Here is a 23,543-nt window from a genome sequence, read left to right on the forward strand (position 1 = left end):
GCACGAGCTGAAGCCGTCACTCATCAGCTATCACCTGGTAGGACGAAGACGTGGTTATTGTGCTTCGCAAATAAAACACAAACGACAAAGTATCGGAAATTGGAGTTTGTAATGGGTAAGTACTCTTTATCCTGAAGTCGATATCTTGCTAATTATGTAACCTATCGCATTACTATCAAGATATGTAACGTAAACAATAGTTTAGTTTTAAGTAATTCATTTTGTGTATTCGCGATATAACTGCCATTTTCCCCATCACCTGCATATCGTCCACCTGGCTAAAACTGCCAGGTGGATGAGATTTTGCGGCAGGTTAATGTCACTGATACCACAACTAATACTCGTAACTATAAAATTATATAGCGGTTATATCGCTTTTGTGTGTTAATTTAGGAATAAAAACTATCCTGTCTGTTAAAGCTGCATATTATTGAAATTTTTGTACTTTTGTCTTAAGTCTCGTTAACCTGTCCAAAAAAGTCAGGTGAATGATGCAATGGCAGGTGAACGAAGCGTCATTCACCTGCCATATGACAGGTGATCGATAATTATTTATAATCCACGTTACATATACTCAAACTAGATTTGTGACGTCCCACGGGAAAAGGTACCTTATGAGGGTTTTTAGTTTTAGACATATATTAAAATGTTTTGTAAAAAGTATAAGTATATGCAGATTAGTCCCGTTCTTGTCAAAACCCAGTTCTGATGATGGGATCTATGAAGAATCGAGGGAACTCCTCAAATCTTAAAGGCATACATATAGTGGTTTTTGTGTTTTTATTTACAAATCAAGCATATACATTCACAAAAGTGACATTGGATGAAGTGGAACTGCTGATGAAGATCAGAACGAAACTCTTCAACGACGCATAGTTCACGTTTGGCGATTTGTCCTCTTCGTTATGTTTGTTAAGCAAGATAAGTTTATAAGCTGCATTTTTGTCAATCTCGAGTTTGATGATGGGATCCATGAGGAATCGAGGGAACTCCTCAAATCTTAAAGGCATACATATAGTGATTTTTGTGTTTTTATTTACAAATCAAGCATATACATTCACAAAAGTGACATTGGATGAAGTGGAACTGCTGATGAAGATCAGAACGGAACTCTTCAACGACGCATAGTTCACGTTTGGCGATTTGTCCTCTTCGTTATGTTTGTTAAGCAAGATAAGTTTATAAGCTGCATTTTTGTCAATCTCGAGTTCTGATGATGGGATCCATGAGGAATCGAGGGAACTCCTCAAATCTTAAAGGCATGCGTATAGTGACTTTTGAATTTTCATCAGAAAATCAAGCATTTTTATTAAAAACTGTCGCATTTGATGAAGTGGAACTGCTGATGATGATTAGAACAGAACTCTTCAACGATGCATAGTACACGTTTGGCGATTTAGATTTTGACTTGGATTGGGACTGGGGCTGGGACCCGGACCCAGACTCGGGCCCGGACTCGGACCCGGACTGTGACTCGGACCCGGACCTAGACTCAAACCCGGAGTCGGACCTGGACCTGGATCCCGGCTCTTATCTGAACCTGAACCCGGACCTAACCTGACCTGACCTTGCACCAAACCTGAGTTCCACTAGGTACTGCGAGGGTTCAACATCAGCTCTATCTTGGGTACTGCGCTCCCAAGTGCTCATCAAGACGTGTCGAATGACCAAAACAGCATGTGTCTATGTTGCATCAAACCTGAGTTCCAGTAGGTACTGCGAGGGTTCAGCATCAGCTCTATCTTGGGTACTGCTTTCCCAAGTGCTCATCAAGACGTGTCAAATGACCAAAACAGCGTGTGTCTATGTTGCACCAAACCTGAGTTCCACTAGGTACTGCGAGGGTTCAGCATCAGCTCTATCTTAGTAACCACTTTTCCAAGTGTTCATCAAGACGTGTTGGATGACCAAAACAGCGTGTGTCTATGTTGCACCAAACCTGAGTTCCACTAGGTACTGCGAGGGTTCATCATCAGCTCTATCTTGGGTACTGCTTTCCCAAGTGCTCATCAAGACGTGTCGAATGACCAAAACAGCATGTGTCTATGTTGCATCAAACCTTTCCACTAGGTACTGCGAGGGTTCATCATCAGCTCTATCTTGGGTACTGCTTTCCCAAGTCCTCATCAAGACGTGTCGAATGACCAAAACAGCGTGTGTCTATGTTGCACCAAACCTGAGTTCCACTAGGTACTGCGAGGGTTCAGCATCAGCTCTATCTTAGTAACCACTTTTCCAAGTGTTCATCAAGACGTGTTGGATGACCAAAACAGCGTGTGTCTATGTTGCACCAAACCTGAGTTCCACTAGGTGCTGCGAGAGTTCAGCATCAGCTCTATCTTGGGTACTGCTCTCCCAAGTCCTCATCAAGACGTGTCGAATGATCAAAACAGCGTGTGTCTATGTTGTACCAAACCTGAGTTCCACTAGGTACTGCGAGGGTTCAGCATCAGCTCTATCTTGGGTACTGCTCTCCCAAGTCCTCATCAAGACGTGTCGAATGACCAAAACAGCGTGTGTCTATGTTGCACCAAACCTGAGTTCCACTAGGTACTGCGAGGGTTCAGCATCAGCTCTATCTTTGGTACTGCCCTCCCAAGTCCTTATCAAGACGTGTCGACTGACCAAAACAGCGTGTGTCTATGTTGCATCAAACCTGTGTTCCAGTAGGTACTGCGAGGGCTCAGCATCAGCTCTATCTTGGGTACTGCACTTCCAAGTGCTCATCAAGACGTGTTGGATGACCAAAACAGCGTGTGTCTATGTTGCACCAAACCTGAGTTCCATTAGGTACTGCCAGGGTGAATAGACAGCAAGATTGAATGTTTACTTATTTACAGAAACTTGTTGTTAAATTGGGAATCGAATCGAAGGTGAGGTGGGTCAGAATCCAAAATTTTAATCATCGTGGTGGACAATAAGTTCCCTTTTTATTGAAGATGACAAATTTTTCGATTATTTTTAGAAGGCATTGAAATGATGTGGTGGACAGGTGGATGACACTCATTACAGGTGAATGATGACAAGAAACCAGGTTAACGGCAACGGACACAGGTTAATGACGCCTCTCGATAACCTGTCAATATTTTCATTGGAATTTGTACTTATTTCTCGATAACCTGCTTCTACTATCGATAACCTGGATACAAAATATCTTTCACCTGCCCTTGATATCATTCACCTGAATTTCAAACGCCTATATCTTCTAAACTAATTGAAGGAATTGCTTCCCTTCCACATTTTCTAATAGTTTAAGTTGCCTTTTAACGATCCCAATAAAAAAAAATGCGTAAATGCAAAATTTTTGAAAATCATAAATTTTAACCTGGCGGTGCCAACTTTTTGAGAAACGACCAAACGCTATCTTGAACGTAATTTACTTTCTATATATCTCTTTCGCACTAATATGTCAGTACGAGAGAGATGCATAGAAAGTAAATTACGTTCACGATAGCGTTTGTGTCAATGCCAAACTAATGGTAGCTCCCGAAAGGTCCAGTTTCACCCCACTGTCCTAATTTCTTAACTAACGTGCGCCATCTTAAAAAAAAGTGATCTCATCCCATGAAACTGTCTGGCTGGCAATCGATGGCTCCATGTTCGTTAAGCTTATGTCAGGCGAAATGGAGTCTTATGTCTATGAAATAGTTATTTGTTTTACAAGGGGGCAAAGTTGTTGTTTAACCGCTCGTGCTAATATTGATACCCGAGCAAGCGAAAGATTCCAAAATTGAATCACGAGCGTAGGTAGCGAGTGGTTCGAAAAGGGAAATCTTGAGCGTTGCGAGAGTTTTAAGGCACGAGGCTTAAACAAATTTTGCCACCGAGTGAAATATAAAAATTTTCAACACACCAACGCAAGGAAAATACCAACTGTAAAACATCAAACAAAATCAAATCAAATCAAATCCAAATGAATGTTATTAAACATTTATTATCCAAAATCATCATTTAAAAGTCCATTCTATCAGCCAACAACTCAAATTTTGCATAATTTTATTTTGCATCACATGTGGATAAAATACAACTTTCTTATCAGTTTTTGAAGTGCAAAGTAAACCTTTCCGAGCTGGTGTGATAAAAAATGTTTTAAGCAGCCTAAGACGCGCGTTTAACTAATAGGTGAATACCATGACTTCAGATCAATTAAACTTTATTTTTCTGTGCTAACAATGTAACTACTCACTACGCACTAAACTAAATACTACTACATAATACAAAGGCATGGACAACGAAACAACTTAGTTAGGAATTAACTGTTTGTTTCTGTTTATTTTCATCATATTTACGAATGGCGGACGAATGTTTGAAATGTTTTTGTTTAAAATGAAAATAAAAATTTGATGAAATTGTTTTATCATGGGTTTTACTGTCACAATAATATTCTTAAATTGAGATTGTTTAGAACAATAATGTACCTAATTGTCACCAATTTGGTGGTTTATAAAAATAAAAAAAACTTAAATAATATTGATATTATCAATCCAATAGATAAACATATTTAAATATTATATACCTATACAGGTACCAAATATATGCATTATATCAGTTTAGCTAAAGTTGATTTAAATAATTAAATAATAAGACCATCGATTAAGTCCAAACTGACCTACAAGAAGTATACATTACCCTTAGGTTCCACGACTGCCTTAGCAGTGTCAAACTGACATATATACGCTAACGTCTGCGTAACTTACTTTCTATACATCTCGCTCGCACTAATATTAGAGCGAGCGAGATATGTGCAATACATATATAGTATAAGATATGTGCTGTTAAATATGCGAGATATGTGCAATACATATATAGTATAAGATATGTGCTGTTAAAGTATTTATAATATGTACTCCTGAGGATCTCCCGGAGTACTCCAGTGACTTCTCCATGGCACCCTGAAACAGACAACTGGATTTAAGGCCGAGCCACACCGGCTGCGTATGCAGCACGTTGCGTGGCGTGCGCTGCGTGACGTGCGCAGCACCCCTGTCACACCGGGTGACGCGCACGTCACGCAGCGCACGCCACGCAACGTGCTGCACACGCCACGCAGGCGCACGCTGCAGCTCAGTCATGCGTGCAGTAAAATAAAATACTCCTGCGACAGTACCTACATCATGTTATTATAACTCCCGTTGCAAATGGAAGCTGCTCACCTAATGCCGCCATTGCAATTAGAAGAAAAAATGTCTCATATTTGAATCGAGATAGTTGAGAGTACATAATATTGTTCACCGACGCAAAATAGTTCACAATACAACAACCTTGTTTTCCAATAGTATCGTTAATACCTAAAATCGATTCTTTCCCACAGGCCAAATTATTTTTTTAAGACGTATTTGTGGTAATCTTTGTGCTATATTGTATATATACATTCATATTAACGAAAGATTTTAATTAGTTTTTCTTTTATCACTGAATCCGTATTAAAAACCAGCACGCGCACCGGCCGAGTTGTAAATAAATACAAGTGGCTGCGCGTGTACACGCACAGCACCTATGCAGCACCGAGCTGTGCGTGTCCGAACCTGCTCGGTTCGCCCTCTCATAGGGAACGCAGTTAAACACAACGTCATCACTGCACGCAACGAAGCGACGTTGCCGCTCCGCTGCGTGGACGCGTGCACGCAGCACGCAGCCGGTTTGTCTCGTCGGAGCTGCGTTGCGTACAAGTCACGCGTACGCGCACGTCACGCACACGTCACGCAAGCGGTGTGTCCTCTCTTATGAGTTTTCATATTCTACAACGCAGCGGGACGCGTACGTGCACGCGCACGTCACGCACACGCATCCGGTGTGGTTTGGCCTTTATCCACAGGAAAAACTAGTGTTGGCAGGAACTCGAGTTCTCCACAGGAAAAACTAGTGTTGGCAGGAACTCGAGTTCTCCACAGGAAAAACTAGTGTTGGCAGGAACTCGAGTTCTCCACAGGAAAAACTAATGTTGGCAGGAACTCGAGTTCTTCGAGTCCAAGAGCGTTACGTACTGTCGACGGGTCGCCGGCGACTCAATCCGCAGTTCCGAGTCTTTTAAGCCTCGACACAGAATAAATAATAGTACTAGGTACAGAAAACTCACTCTCTAACAAAACGCGTCTGTCACGATCAGCACAGATATGGCCGCTAGGTGGCGACAGCGCCACGCGCGGCTTATGGCAAACCCCAATATTGGGGTCGAACGGATTGACTTTTAGCTACCTGTAGCAAAGCGACGAAATCGCGGAGTGAGCCACGCCTGGCCTCGAGTCTAATCCTTTATTGAGTTTTAAGCTCAACTTAAATCATCGGATAATGACTTCGTCAATAAAAATTTAGGTTTCATCTAAATGAACACTAGCCCCCTTATTCATAAACTTTTGCTAAAGTTGACAAGCCGATAATAATCTTTTGTCCCTTTCTATCTTTCTCTAACACTATTTCTTGGTCTAAAGCAGGCCATTGACGAGCCTTCCAAATGGATGCCGTTACAATGGATTCATCCAAATGGATGGCATCCTAATATTAAACATTGTACGTTTTTGACATTCACGGACCGATTCTGGATTGCAGCCACGCTATTTGGACTGCTGGAAGGCTCGTCAGTGGCCACCTTAACTCTAGCTCATTTAAAAAGCAACTTTACCGTCTAATGCATAGTGTTCAAATTGCTTACGTCTATGTAGCCGGCCCAGCCTCACCGTCAGTAGAGTCTTCGCGACGTGTTTTCTTCCCAAAAAGGTTAAGCATAAACATAATAAACTTGCACGACCTTGGTTCTTTTATTTTAATCACGCCCTGCAACAATTATGCGTTTTTAACATTGACGGTGTCAACACTGACATATACGCTAACGTCTACGACATTTACTTTCTATACATCTCGCTCGCACTAGAGTCAGGCCAAGAAAAGTCTGCGGCGGATTTGATAGCCCACGCAGTGCAAGTATTATTTTAAACGTCAAATTTCTATGAAATTATGACTAATAAATAACACTGGAACTGCGAGGGCTATCAAAATCGCTGTAGACTTTTCGTGGCTTAATTCTAAAAGGCTTGCTACACGGTCGCCGACAAGCCTTCTAACCGTCTGACCTTGGTCTGTCCTTGGACAGTTTTGGTCAAATTTTGTTGGTAACAACCGTCTACACGGTCCGGGACAGACCAAGGCCACGCGGTTTGGGGGCTTGTCGGCGACCGTGTAGCAGGCCTTTAACAAGTACGAGCGAGATGTTTAGAAAGTACGTTCACGCTAGGCTTTTAATTTGTTTTTATTTCAAGTAGAAACACCTCTATAAAAATTATAAACTGAAATAAATGTCATATACTAAGAACGTGTGACCAAGGCCTCCAGTGCCCCAGGCTGGAATCGAACCAGCGTCCTCTGCTATCGCGGCAGGTGCCTGTGCCATTAGGCCACCTTGGTCACTTTTTCTTAGTATATGACAACGTTCTAGAGCTCAAAGTATCACTTACAATAATAATGACCCACTTTCAGAGCGTGAGAAATGAAAACTATATTTTTGCTTATTTATTGAAAATAGCACGAAATGGTTCGCATATTTAAATTATTTATTACCTCTCTGCGGCGGCGTGCCCTGTATTCATTTACATTCCCAGGGCCACGAGGCATCTTTTTTTCATTTACATTCCCAGGGCCACGAGGCATCTTTTCTTCATTTACAGTACCAGGGCTACGAGGTATCTTTTCTGCATTTAGAGTACGAGCGCTACGAGGCATCTTTTCTGCATTTAGAGTACGAGCGCTACGAGGCATCTTTTCTGCATTTACAGTACCAGGGCTACGAGGCATCTTTTCTGCATTTAGAGTACGAGCGCTACGAGGCATCTTTTCTGCATTTACAGTACCAGGGCCACGAGGCATCTTCTCTTCATTTAGAGTACGAACGCTACGAGGCATCTTTTCTGTGGACAAGATAGTAGGTAGTTAAGGTACATTTTAGAAGTAGTCAATGTATTGGGTAAAGGCACCAGTGCTCAGCCATGCACCAGTAGTCAGCCTTTCTTGCCTATTTTTGGCTGTAAATAATAAAGTTTATCTAATTTTCATGTGAAAACTAGGTAATATTATAGATTGATAAGCTATTAATTGAAAAATATCTTAATTTTTAAACGAATACTCTACGATGATCCACAAAAAAATTTCAAAGTGGTGGTGTCTTCTGACATGAAAGGTTAAGATATATGCGCCATTTTTTTTGGAATGTCACATGGTATTTTGATAAGACGATAGCAGCCGAATTGTGATTTATTTTTAAAAGAATATGGACTGCTTCACCTAATTAATACCTAAACTATCTGAAAAACGTAAAAGATTAATATTAATCCATGCGGAAGTAACATTTTTATGGCGGCTGACTATTAGAAACTACTTTTTTGTACAAAATCCAATAGTCAGCCTCCCCTGGCTGACTACTGGGTTTGAAGCAGTAATTTTAAAAAGGTCGTAAACCCAGAAGTCAGCCGGGGGAGGCTGACCATAGGATTTAGGATTTGTTATTATTTTAAATTAAGTGTAAGTAGTTAAATAAAGCCCCTTTAAAAAAATACGTTATTATGAATTTATTTGATTGAAATACATTAAAAACCTAGTAGTCAGCCTGTGGCTGACCACTGGACAATAAGCTCACTCTATTCGAACCCACTAATCAGCCATTAGAATGGGATGGCTGGGCACTGGGTACCTAAAGGCTGTGTATTGGTATTCAGGGGGCAGATTATTGGCAAAAATGCCCTTAAATTAGATTTAATTAAATATTTCCAAAAGTTGAATTCAATTAAGTTTTATTCTGTACAAAAAATAAACTTTATTAAGTTCTTGAACAGAAAAAACATTGATAATACCTATTGGTCCTTAAGTGTGCAAATTATACGATCTTGAACATAGAAATTTCGTTATAAGCCTGACTACTGGTGCTTTTACCTTTGATCATGCGTCGCTTATCCTGCTTCGGTATGCATAAGTACTCGTAAAGGTAGAATAAGAACATTGGTATAGGTACGTACTACGTACAAACCTTAAGGTGGTATTCCATCTGTTCAATATCTTTGTCCAACGTGCATTTTGATCTAAGAAATTGGGTGACATCACCGAATTTAGTACAATGATATTTAATTCAAAATGGCTGCGCAAATTGTATAAAAACTTGAACCAAGGCGTTTTGATAAGTGGAATGGACCAAATAATTTGTAGAAGTCGGACCAAGAAAAGTCCGCAGCGGATTTGATAGCCCACGCAGTGCAAGTGTTATTTATACGTCATAATGTCATAGAAGTTCGACGTTTAAAATGACACTTGCACTGCGTGGGCTATCAAATCCGCTGCAGACTTTTCTTTGTCTGACTCTATAAATATTTTTGCTGGTAGAATTGACTTTTAAATAATGATTTCGGATGATAAATTTGATAAATAATTAATACCCATTCATTTGGATTTGATTTGGTTTGATTTTTTTTTATATTCAATCGCAAGTTTTTTTTTAAAATAACGCAGCATATAAAAAAATGGAATTTAATACGATTAATACGATTATTTTATTCCTAGGAGTAATTTTTTTCTATGAAAACCAATTTTATTCCGGTGCGTTTTTTTATTTTAAATATGAAAACAAAAATCGGGCACCTTTTCGTTTTTATTTTACGAACAATATGCGACCATTTCCAAGCATGTCTGAGAAAATGTTTTAGGTATAGGGTAAAAATAAAATTACCTATATAATATGTACCAGCGTTGGGGTGGTTGATTCCGCTAGTGAAGACTCCCGGAAACATTTCTGGAAATATTCCACATGAGAGGAAAACAAGGAAAAATTGAAATAGTGCGACAATAAATTAAAATATTGGAACTTGAATAAAATGCCACTAAAAATCCCATACTAAATTGTTGCTATGTTAAAGCATTACGTCAAAAATGTGACGGCTATAGTCAGACCGTAAAAAGTCTGCAGCGATTTAGATAGTCCACGCAGTACAAGTGTCATTTTAAACGTCAAACTTCTATCAAATTATGACGTATAAATAACACTTACGCTGCGTGGGCTATCAAAATCGCTGCAGACTTTTATTGGTGCGACTATAGGTATTATCATGCCGCGATCAGAAAGGGATTAGAAATAACAGATTTCCATACACTTACGTCAAAATCAATATGGATTGACAGCTATCTCAATCCCTTTCTAATCGCGATTCAGTAATACGTAGGAAGTGCTGCCCTCAATCATTTTCTACAATTTCGTGTCGGACAATACCTAGAGTCAGACCGTGAAAAGTCTGCAGCGATTTTAATAGTCCTCGCAGTGTGTCATTTTAAACGTCAACCTTCTATGAAATTATGACGTATAAACAACACTTGCACTGCGTGGGCTATCAAAGTCGCTGCAGACTTTTCTCGGTGTAACTCTAGTATATAGTACCTGTATTATTATCAGGGATGGGCTTTTGAACTTTTTACAAATTAGACATTGAAAACTTAAATCATCCGCCAAAGTAAATTCCCTTTAATTACTTCCGGGAAAAATCCCATTCTCTCTTGGAATATTTCCATAGTAACCGCAAATAATCCCATGGCCAAAATAAAGTAAATTCTACAAAGGTACATATTTTATAAATTTTGACTAGCAAAAACGATACAAATCATCATAGTTTGATTAGGGTCGCAATAAAATAAAACACTAAGGCCCACTTGCACCATTCCAATAACCCAGGGTTAACCGGTTAAACCTGGAGTTACCAAGGTTACCAGTACAATTTGACACTAGGTTGACGGTTAAACCGCTTAACCCCGAGTTAGTAGGATGGTGCAAGTGGGCCTAAGGGTCACTTGCACCATCCCACTAACCCGGGGTTGACCGGTTAAATCTGGAGTTACCATGGTTACCTTACCAGTATGGTTTGACTTTGGGTTACCGGTTTAACCGGTTAACCCCGGGTTAGTGGGATGGTGCAAGTGGCGCTTAAGTACCTAAGGGCCACTGGCTGCATCCCACTAACCCGAGGTTATAAGCTGTTAAACCGTTAACTCAGAGTCAAATTGTACTGGTTACCATGGTAACTCCAGGTTTAACCGGTTAACCCCGGGTTAGTTGAATGGTGCGACTGGCGCTAAGTAACTTTGAATAATTTGAGAGTGCAATGTACCTACGCCTAGTTATAATAAGATACTTGTATTTCAGTTCAGACAGTGCATCTTCTTCTTCTTCTCCTGAGCCTATTTCCCATGTCTCTTGGGGTCGGCCCTCCTAGTCCGAAAACGCCACTCTGGACTAGCAATGCACGCACGAGAACTTTCCAAAGTTGCGAAACTTTCCACATGAGAAATTCTCGGTAACTTCTGAGAATGTTCTCGAGAACGAGAATTTATTTATTTATCGTGGTTTATACCATGAATATTCACGATAGTTTAGGTGTAGTCCTTACCCCCAGAAAATTCCGACTTTTGGTCGTCCGCTTCCGGTCAGAAAAATGTATGACGGCCCGGCCAAACGGTCAGACTTAGGTGGGGGGTGCTCGACCAAATGTCATAGAGGGACCCCGGCAGATTTTGACGCCGCCATTTTTTTTCAATATGGCCGACTTTTTTTTAAAACTTTTTTAATTTTGTCCTAGCGCGTTGAAATTTTTGTCACGGAATCTCGGGGTCCCCTAGATACCTATGAAAATTTTTTTTTTTGGAAAAATGCTATAATTGCGGGAAAACTGGCCACTTTTATTTTGTATGGCAACTTTTAAACGGTGCGTGATAGGTGGGGGGTGCTCGACCAAATGTCATAGAGGGCCCCAAGACAAAATAAACTGCATTAAAAAAATCAAAATGGCCGACTTTTATTTTTAATTTTTTCAAGTTGGTCCGAGCGCGCTGAGATTTGGCATGGCGGGAGATAGAGGCCTCTAGATTCTAATGAAACAAAAAAATAATTTTGGAAAAAATTGTCGAAAGTCGAAATGTTCTCTGATATACAGTGAGAATTTAAGCAACTTATTGGTAAATTTATCACATCAACAAAATAGCTAACTGTAATAGACAATAATATATGCATAATAACATTTAGTTTTAAGTTATGCCTATTTAAACTTTATTTCAAGTATATTCTCTTGTTTAAACAATAATTTCCATGTTGCAGGAATGTTCTGAGAACATTCTCGAGAACGTTTCCGCTTTTTGGGAATGTTCTGCAATTTGTACATTGCTACTCTGGACGTTTCTGTGTCATTTCTGGTTTTAAATCCGTCGTCTTCATGTCTTTGGAAATGGTCCCCATCCAGGTAGTCAGTCGGCGTCCTGGGCCGTACTTAGGTTGTTCTATTTCCATGACGGCTCTGGTCATATGCTCTTTGCTTCGCCTCATGACGTGACCGTACCACCGTAAGCGATTTTCTTGAAGCTTGTCAGTAATACATGCAACTTTAAATGTTCCCCTTATGTATTCGTTTCTGACTCTATCTTTCATGGTTACACCACCAGACCACCGCAGCATCTTCATTTCTGTGACGTGGAGTTTTTGTTCTTCTGATTTTCGCGTGGCCCAGCATTCGGATCCATACATTAAAGCTGGTCTGATTGCTCTCTTATATATGTTTCCTTTGATTTCTATAGGCATCTTCGCGTCACAGAGAACCCCTGTTAAAGATCTCCACTTTAACCACGCAGCTGTTTTGCGGTTTTCTATATCTTTGTCAATAGATCCTGTAGATGTTACAACAGATCCTAGATATTTAAAGTGGTCCACTTGTTTTAAGGGGGTGTTGTCCAGATATGGTTGGTGCATCACGTTAGTTGATGCTGATTTTCCCGAGAAGTTACAGTACATGTATTCAGTTTTAGTTCGACTCACTCGTAGCCCTCTGCGCTCCAAAGCTATGCACCATGCAGTTAAATCAGTTTGGATCTCTTGAACTGTTTCCGCTATTAAAACTATGTCATCAGCGTATAGAAGAGACCAAGGGGCTGGTTTTTGAAGGTTTTCAGTGACATAGTTCATTACCAGGTTGAACAGTAGTGGGCTAAGAGTAGAGCCCTGGTGGACCCCGACATTCACCTCAAATTCCGCACCAACACCAGCAGGGCAGACAGTTCTAGTCTTGATATTACGGTACATGTCCTTTAGAATTGCGATGTAATATTCAGGGACTAGCTGTGCTCGTAACGCTTGCCAAATGAGCTCTCTTGGGACACGGTCGAATGCTTTTTCAAGGTCTATAAAAACTAGATGGAGGTCTTTCTTTAGCCCTTTATATTTTTCAAGTAGTATTCTAATAGTATAAATAGCGTCTATTGTGCCTACTCCGCTGGTGAAACCGCATTGATTTGACGTAATTGTAATTAATTTTTCCAATCGTTTGGCTACTACGCTTTCCCAAATCTTTAATACGTGTGAGGTCAGCTTGATAGCACGATAATTCCCACATTCTGCCACATCCCCCTTGCCTTTATAGAATGGAATTAAGTTGCTCTGTCGCCATCCATCAGGCATTATCCGTTCTGTAAGTATGAGGTTGAACAGGTTAGTTAGCCATATTAAACTTGCGTTTCCACAAATTTTTAGGAGTTCCGATGGTATTTCGTCAGGGCCCGTCGCTTTGCCGTTTTTCATCTTTTTAAGGGCAGCTTTAACTTCCTCTGGCGTTATCATTTCTATTACACCATGTACTGGAGGCAGGTTAGGCATGAGTTCTTGTGGAAACTCCTCGTTTAATAAGTGGTTGTAGTATTCGTGCCATCTGTCATTGATGTCCTTATCAGATGTCAGAAGTGATCCTGTGGAGTTTCTTATGTATTTATTTTGTTTTATGTCCTTAGTTTGATTGTTCCTAAATTTTGCTATTTTAAATATTTCTTTATCTGAATCAGCTTTTTCTAATTTACTGTACTCGTTCTCCCTGGCAGCTGCTCGCGAGTTCAGACAGTGCATGTGTTATTTCTAACGTCAAACTACAAAGAATTATTTTCTTCAGACCGTAAAAAGTCTGCAGCGATTTTCATAGCCCACGCAATGCAAGTTTCATTTTAAACGTCAAATTTCTATTAAATTATGACGTATAGGTAGTTACATAACACTTACACTGCGTGGGCTATCAAATCCGATCTACATCGTATCAATATCTAATATTTGACGTATCTCATTGTTCGAATACGACTGTGTGCCCCTGATTCCATAATAATTAAAGGTGACAGTCCATTTCCAACGACAGCTGCATTACTGTTCATTTTACTATGGAAGTTGACAATAACGTCTAACTATAGTTCGTTTTTTAGGGTTCCGTACCTCAAAAGGAAAAAACGGAGCCCTTATAGGATCACTCGTGCGTCTGTCTGTCCGTCTGTCCGTCTGTCACAGCCAATTTGCTCCGAAACTACCGGACCAATTAAGTTGAAATTTGGTACATATATGGAAGTCTGTGACCCAAAGACGGATATGTAACGTAAACAAATGAATTTTAAACATAGGGGCTACTTTTGGGGGGTAAACGATAAAATTAAAAAACAAAGTTTTGAAAACAATATCGTGTTACATATCAAACGAAAGAGCTCATTGTGAGGATCTCAAATATATTTTTCTTATAAATTTGCAATAAAAAGTTTAGAAGTTATTCAAGAAAATAGACAAAAAATGACCATTCCCCCCCCCTCTATCTCCGAAACTACTGGGTCTAAAATTCTGAACAAAATACACAAAATAGTCCTTTACCTAAAGATGACAGGAAAACCTATTAGAAGTCTAGAGTCAAGCGTGAGTCGGATTTAAGAACAAAAAAGCAGTTACGTTTTTTTAGGGACACAGCCGCAATGGTTTAAGTGAAACGTGATGTAGACAGCTATTGCGAAGGCCCTAGGCCAATATCTGCATAAGGCCGAAGGCCCGTAGCGTCCCGAAGAGGCGTGCCTTTAGCTTCATACGTGAGTCGGACTGAAGATAAAAAATGCGACTAGGCTGTATCTGGCACACAGCCGCAATGGTACTTGTTAGAGATGCAACGGATAGTAGTTTGGCCGGATACCGGATATTCGGCCTGACCATCGGCTGAATATCCGGTATCCGGCCGCCGAATATTCCAGCCGCCAGCGGAACTATACCTACATTTCGGTTTTACAGGTGCGCATTCTGCAGGTTTGACCTGTATCCTAGTGAACGTTTGCGCGCACACATTTCTAGGTGCGAAATGAGTGCGCGTGCAAGTCAGTGGAATGTTTAAACTGTTTTAAAATAATAAACAAGTACGATTATGACCAAGACTGTTTCTTAAATCCAATTAGTTTACTCTGAAATCAAGCGATGTTACTATCCGGTATCCGGCCGGATATTAAAATCATGGCCGGATAGGCCGTATACCGGATAGTAACCGAATATCCGGTGCATCTTTAGCTACTTGTAGTACTGATTGATTAGGTTACTATTGCTACGTGTTTTAAAAAGCACTATACAGGATGGCCAAAAAAAAAGTGTATTCCCGTTGCCAACGTGCAACCCCGAAATCTCGAAGAAAAATTTGGCTGTTTCATACATTTTGGCTCGTCCGTTTTCTATGGGAGCATACATTTTTTTTCGCGATTTCGGGGTTGGTCTCATACTAAAAGTTGCTTAAGTATAATCTCAAAACCTCCTTGGCTACGGGAATGCACTTATTTTTTGGCCAACCTGTAGGTATTATCTCTATTCGACCTTCGCTTTTATAACACTTTCGGAAGTTGTAGGAAGCAGGAGAGCACGACCCGTCGGACGCTCCGAGTTTTCAGCTCTATGCGGAGCTCGGTCTTCGCATTTGGACACTTGCAGCGCAATTCGGAAAATGAATTAGAGATGCACTAGATATGAAATAGTAAAGATATGTGACGTTCCACGGCAAAAGGTACCTTATGGCAGCAGGCACTTACGCTATTATTAACGCCGCTCCAATATTCAGCCGGGGAAATGGTACCTTTTACTGTGGAACGTCACATATCTTTACTATTTCATATCTAGTGGATCTCTAATTCATTTCCCGAATCGCGCCGTTGTACTATTGTTCGGCATTTAGTCTTCAGAGTTGTAGAGATATAAGCCACCACGCCAGAAAACATCATGTTACATTTGGTTTTTGATTGACCCATTTTCAAGACGTTTCACTCACGTCACGTTTCACGTACAAAAAAATTGTTGAATATTGTGTGATGTACGGAACCCTTGAAACGCGAGTCCGACTCGCACTTGACCAGTTTTTTAGGATTAGAAAGAACTTGGAAGAAGGTAAGCGATTTTGGCATGTTTTTTAATTGAAAAACGCTAACTATCATTTATGAAAGCAGAAGAATATAAATGATCGTATTAGATTCATAATTGTTACATATTTGCCGTAACTTATTTTTAAAATGTGTTTTTCAATTAAAAGACACATCAAGATTGTTTACTTTATTTCTAATTCTAAAAAAAACGAACGTAGTGCAGCTGCGGTTAGAAATGGAATGTTACCATAATCCTCTAAGCTCATTTGACACCAAACAACGACACTGATTCCTATGCTTTCGCATAATGAAATCAACATATGCAGTCGGATTAATTTAATAGGATTATAATATGAAAATATACATTCAGAGAACAATGGGCAGTTAATAGGAGTGATATCATATCATGGAGTCACACATACATGTGCGCTTCCGGATACTCATCAACATTTTTTTGAAGTGAAATGTTCTTTAGCAGCGCTGTGCACTTTTTGTGATGGGGAAAAAATGTTAACATCGTAACATATGTCACGTGACCGTAAGACGTAAGTAAATACGAGTGTGGGCTTACGAAATCAGCTGAAAGCGTTTTAATTCCTAATTATGTAGGCAGAGTTACCTACATGCACTGTTTTTATTTCCACTAGTTGTGACCGCCATTATGGCATTCATCACATTGCAATTCATTTTGAATATAACTATTCAATTAAACATGATGAATTGATGATGAAAAATATTAAAAAGACAATTTAAAAACCCCCCTACGCTATAGTTATGCCAACAAAATACATTTTATTTCAAAAATCCTTTACATAATTTTGTTTTTTTTTGTTAGGTTTAGTTTTAGTTTTGTAGGTACTTTTTAATTGTAGGTTGCTTTTTATTGTACGTTTGGTGTTGTAACATTTGAGTTTTATTTTGGAAGAGAGCTGATATTCTTTAAACTGCTGGATCGATTTCTATGAAACATATAGCATAAGTGCCTCTACCATCAGTTGGCAGAGTATTTTTCACTTACTTTCAGTGAATAAACGTGCCGTGAGTCACGTTTTACGTTTCTTTACGGTCTTATGTACCTAACTTCACTCCACTCCAAACGATGCTGTCCCTTTCTAAGTATACTAAAAATCAGAGCAAGAGTTATATCGGAGTTTATACAGCGCCTCTAGGATTCACCTAAAGAACTAAATAACAAAATTGACACATTTTCTCACGTCTACGTAATTTACTATCTATGCATCTCGCTCTCGCATATTAGTGCAAGTGAGATGCACAGAAAGTAATGTTGCATATACTGATGGTAGCCGTAAATATGGAGGGTAGAGGTAAGGAGAATCCTTTTTGACTTAAGAGAAAACTCCTTTATGGGAGAATATTTGCAAAAACTGGGCACGCTGTCAGCTATTATAATTTTTCTAAATCTCTCCAGAGTAGCGAAAAAAAGAAAACCCATAAACCTAGTTTTTCATTGTATCAATACCGTACTAAAAATCATGGAAAATGGAAGATACTCGTATTTACAAGTGGAAAAACGACGACTCTTTTTGTATGGACGATTACGTAGTATACTTCCCTCTTAAGGGTTTTGACGGACACTTTTTCATTATTAATTACAAGGAGATTGTATTCCTTACCTCTACCATCCATTAAGAGCATTTAGAAGGGAGATGTCATCGCTGTCATTTTCTTTACAAAACAGTCTGCCGATTTTTGCGGGGGAGGGGACGTCAAAATGTATTGCTATTTATACATGATTTGTACGTAACGTACAAATAGCCATGTCAGTCCATTCAAAAGTTTGCACAATTGTGCAAGTTTTTCGGCAGAGGGGTAAGTAATAATGTCAACAAAAAAATAAAGAGTATACCTACGAGACTACTACGACTATGATATTTGATTTATTCGGTTGTCAATATAAAACAAATGTAGGTGTTCTTTCTTCTCGTATGAGACGCCATTACTATGTAGTCTTGCTTGAGATTAATAAACATTACTTATATATGGTGTTAAAACAAGCTTTTCTTTCCTGCTTGGAATCCTTATCCTAAATCCTAACAGTAAGCACTCAATGGCCACTCCAGTTATTAAATGCTCTAAGACCAATTTTGTCACTTTGTTACTGACTCAACCTTCATTCTACAATTTTTTAAAGATTTGACGTTGCCATAATTACGTAAACATCATTAATAATCGACTTAAAATTATGACTTTGCGTGTTAAAAAATAGGAAGCAAAGTATACGGCGCGATTATACAGGCTACTTTTGGCTACATATTTATTACCTATGATGAAAATATTACCTATAATAAATCTAAATAGGTATGTATTATAATGGTACCACCCTGGTCCTACAGCTAAGTAACATTATCTAATAGAGTGTGCGGAAAGAGAAGAGTCGTGAAATTTAGGGGAGCCCATACATTATACCTACGACTCTTTTCTTTCCGCACAGACCCTACGTATGACCTTAATAGCGATCTTAATTTTATAGTACAGTCAGCAGCAGAAGTCGCTATGCACTCCAGGTGCTCAAAGAGAGGTAAACGTTTAAACAGTCAAAAAGTTGTTGACTGTGATGGTAGTATTTACTTGTGAGCGCTCAACGTGTCACAATTATGTTAACAGTCGCTATTCATTAATTTCTACACTTACAACAAGTCACTGATACCTTAGCTGTCAAAAAACCAATGGTATCTAAGCGGTCAACGTGTCAAATATATCTGAACAATGTGGGAAAATAGACTTTAAAGCATACAAGTATGGTCGAATGTTTAATGAAAAATAGCCATGCTAATTTCAGGTAAAGCGTTTTGACAATCATCGAAAGCAGTACAGTCTTGTCATCACATACATCTATCTCACGTTTTGCCCATCAACCATTTGACAGGAGCCTCACGGTCAACTTACTGCAAACTATTTCTTTTAACAGAATCGTCAAGACGAATGACACATAGCAAAAGCTAACTGAAGCCGAATTTAGAGTCAATTGTCAAGGCACGTTGTGGTCTCAGTAACAGGCGTTTGCTTTTCAAAGCAGAGACCGCGGGTTCAAATCTCAGTCGTACGCACCTAGAGATTACAGCTTTTTATTTTTTTTTGGGTTTCATTTCTATTATTAATTTGTGTCTTCTGGTTTTATGTTAATTTCGCATTCGTTTATATAATTTTTGAATATATGTCACATGTAGCGTATGTACTACTTTCTATCAGGACGTTGTAGGTTTGAACCCGCAGTGGGCGTTACTTAGATTACTCCTGTGCGGAATGCCATTTGATATTTACTGCTAGGTTGGATATGTTTAACAACTTTACTGCTCGTTCTCCTCACGTGGGGCCACGGCTAGCCTCTATTACAAAGCCATAAAGTTTACATGTCAGATTGGGACAGTGAACGTGTTACGTTTCAATTCAATTATTTTCTCCTTCGTTCTTTGATCGATTCGGGGCATCGCATTTTAGTACTATACAGGGTAGCCCATTTAGATCGGTCAGTATGGGAAAATCTAAAACTATAAGACATTCACCGATCTCTTCTTAGGAACCATGTCATCGACTTTAGTAACAAGAAAAACTGCATTCATACATAAAAAAAAAATGTATGTAAAATGTACTGAAAATAAAAACCGGGCAAGTGCGAGTCAGACTTGCGCACGAAGCGTTCCGTATCATAATGCAAAAAAAGCCAAAAAGAAAACGGTCACCCGTCCAAGTACTGACCCCGCCCGACGTTGCTTAACTTCGGTCAAAAATCACGTTTGTTGTACGGGAGCCCCACTTAAATCTTTATTTTATTCTGTTTTTCGTATTTGTTGTTATAGCGGCAACAGAAATACATCATCTGTGAAAATTTCAACTGTCTAGCTATCACGGTTCGTGAGATACAGCCTGGTAACAGGCGGACGGACGGACGGATGGATGGACGGACGGACAGCAGAGTCTTAGTAATAGGGTCCCGTTTTACCCTTTGGGTACGAAACCCTAAAATTGCTGGTCTCTTCAAAAACTTACTACCTACATTAAATTAAAGGATATGAAAACAATGCATTTTATTAATTTCAGACATCATGTTTCATAGTAACATTTATTGTTTAAGACCTACACAATCGATATCTAAATAGAAATAAGTCTTAGTTTTATTTTTCAAAACGTTCGGGGTTCGATTCCCGAGCTGAGTACACATTTTTTTTAAATGTATGAATGCACTTTTTCGTGTTACTAAAATCGATGACATGATTCCTAAGAAGAGATCGGTGTATATCTTATAGTATCAGATTTTCCCATACTGACCGATCTAAATGGGCCACCCTGTATAATATATTTTAGTACAATAAGCGGGCTAAATAAATATATTAACATAGGTACCTATATAATATGCTCTACGGTTTGGAAGAACAGTACAGCCGCATATGACCTTACCGCCGCGCGACCGCGTAGAACCTACTTATTTATTGTCTAAGTTTGACACTTAACGATTAAATACTTCTTTAAGAAAGGAGGTGTCAGTTCGTAGTGCTACTGTATTTATTTTAAAGTTAAACAGATAAAATGTTGATGCTTAGTTACCATTGAAATAACAACTGCTTAGCAACTGGTGGCACCCTGGCTGCTGACGTACGTGATTGGCAGTGCGTGTAGGTATTAATGACAGCAGCTTGAATTGGAGTGCCTAGTTACCACTGACTTTTTAACCGTTATTGTCATTGTGATTAAATAAGGGCGTATGTGATAAAGAAAAACTCAGAAGTTAAGGTATTTGTGACGAACTGAAAGCCTACGTGAAAATGACATCTTAGATGTCCTTATTTTTGTGACGATTGAAGTGTATATGTTTTCTTGGACACCTTGCCCGCTCAGGTATATCTGCTGCTGACTGTACCTATATGATCTCGAGTATATTTCAGTGCCAAGCGCCCCATTTCCAATACAAAATGAACCCACGCAGCGGGTTTTTGGCAATAAATGTGTTTAAATCTTATTTAAATTTTCAGATTCTGAACCACCAGCAAAAGTTTTTGAAGAAAGTTTCATATTTCCTGTTACCAAGTTGACATGAAAAACGATTAACACAATAATTTGAACAACGGAAAATAAAGTAATACTTAGTAAATAAACTCACAGAACATTTGCTTGTTTTATTTTATTTAAGATAATAATGTTTAATAAAATACGTAGCAATTCTTGTGTAAATATTATAATAGGTCTTGCGGTATGTCTTATTCTTACTATGTGCACCCAGCAACAAAAACAGCAACATGTCTATGTACCGCTCCTTGTATTGATATCTCTCTTTTCTTAATGCATAATATGTAACTTATACATGCATACGCAATTACACATGCATACATAATGATGATGTTTTCATGGAAATGTTGTTTTCAATCAGCTTCTTGCCTAAAACAAAAACTGCTCGTAAGCAGTGTGATTTTCGCAAATGTAGCAGTAGAAATAGGAAAATATGATGTCAAGTATAACTCGTTACCTTTGTACTAAATCAGCCTTTTATCGAACTATTAATTGATTTATCCCTTAAAGTTTTGCTTGAAGTTTACATACTGTTATAAATTTATACATATTACGTTGAAAATTGCATTAATATTCGTGAAAAATCTGCGTATTTGTTGTGTTTACAAGTTGACAGAAATGTCACGTTGGAAACGCACGTATTTTTCCATAACATCTGTCACGTTTACTCGCGTAAAGTATTTACGCAGAATAATTCTAGCTCAGTTTTCATTATATTATTAGAAAGAGAGCGTTTTAGGTGTGAAGTTAGGCAAGTATGGAAAACTCGCGTAAAAACGTTTGTAACTCATGGTACAAATTGAAATTTTTAGTTCTTTACGTGACCGGTAGAGGCACTGTACAATTACTCCATACATTTTCCTTAACTTTCTCACTATCGACTGTCATTCACGGAACTCATAGTAGAGCTAAAGAACCGCAAGAAAACTCGCTTTCACCGTGGTGAAGCAGAGCTGTGGATATGGAATCTTTTTGTTGACCAACAAAATAAAGACAAAAGTGTGAGCGCCACAACCAGTATTACTTGACCCAAACACTCATAGCCAGCCCGCCCAATACAGGTCTTGGTCTTGGATTATCGTGCAGGTAGGCTTTGTGAATGGCCACCCTGTTGCCATGAGCGCCGACCTTGACATTCGGTCATGCGCGGTGCATCCGCGCGCACTTGATGGCCTTGAGAGCTATGCGCTTTTCAAGGTCACCACGTTTTCGGGCCGGGTAAGTGGGAAAATCTGTGATAATTAGCTTAAAATGATATACTTAATAGTATTGGGCTAGCGTGGGGACTATAGCCCAAGCCCTCTCGCGCATGAAAGGAGGCCTGTGCTCAGCAGTGGGACGTATATAGGCTGAAATGATGATGATTGATGATGATGATGATATATTTGGATAACTTAGACCATTTTTTAAACATGCTTGTTGCTAGCCTTGAATAAAGAATATTTAGAAATTGAAATTGAATTAAAATGGTTTTGGAGTGAACCTGCTCGGGCGGGCATTAGGTATATAGTTAAGTTGAAAATTGAGATAGTTATATTTATAACTTTAGGCACATTTTAGTTTGAAAGATTAGTATAGAGAGGACTAACAGTGGTGTACTCGTATCTATCGTAAAAGTGATTAGATATGTATCATGTATTGAAGCGGTTTATAAAATTGGCTACTTTCCTAGTCAAATCAGCTTCTTTTTAAGAACTGTCAAAACGATTTGCTAATATGGAATTTTTATGAAAACGTGTGTAGTGACGTCATAGTCAACTCACCTACTTTTTATACTTCCGTCCGATTTATTAAATATAAATTGTGTTTAAAAATAACTGCTATCTATGTTTTTCAAATAATGATCTGGTGCTTTATTTCGTGCACGGTGTGAAATAATTTATTTTAAGTATAGGAAAGTACCCAATTAATTATAGAACCACCCTTTTCTTTTTGTCGCACTTTTTCACCAACACATATGTACAGAGTAATAAAGCTCATGCGACGTCCAAGGAAGTTAAGTAATTTATATTTATATTTAAATAATAATTATGAATTAAACCAAAAATACTTACTGTTAATATTGCGCTTTCTGTTTCTCGTAATCTGAAATATGTGATAAAATAAATCACTAGAAAAATCTTGGGAAATATCAAATACCTAATTTTAAAAACGTTTATTTTTTTATACTGTGTGATAATAATTTTGTGATTTAGTTAAATATTAATGATATTTTAAGTTAATTTAAAGACAACAAATATCACTTTTATATAGTTAATTCAAAATGTCGGGATTGTTAATCAAAATTATTTAAATATTTTACTCATATATGCGTGTCCTGCGTCAAGTCACAG

General features: G+C 38.8%; 1 long non-coding RNA gene across 3 annotated transcripts; it reads right to left on the reverse strand.

The window, feature by feature from the left end:
• Positions 1–3,647: 3,647 nt before the first annotated feature.
• Positions 3,648–23,543, reverse strand: LOC134678710 (uncharacterized). 3 transcript variants are annotated; one of them, XR_010100231.1, is made up of 6 exons: positions 23,513–23,534; positions 23,265–23,295; positions 9,704–9,766; positions 7,552–7,898; positions 6,650–6,771; positions 3,648–4,892 (listed from the first exon to the last, which is right to left on the reverse strand). It is a non-coding gene; the product is annotated as an uncharacterized LOC134678710 (long non-coding RNA). The 3 variants fall into 3 exon arrangements; XR_010100229.1 differs by lacking the exon at positions 9,704–9,766 and having other exon boundaries at positions 23,513–23,543; XR_010100230.1 differs by having other exon boundaries at positions 23,265–23,529.

This window comes from Cydia fagiglandana, chromosome Z (genome assembly GCF_963556715.1).
Source record: "Cydia fagiglandana chromosome Z, ilCydFagi1.1, whole genome shotgun sequence".
NCBI lineage: Eukaryota > Metazoa > Arthropoda > Insecta > Lepidoptera > Tortricidae > Cydia > Cydia fagiglandana.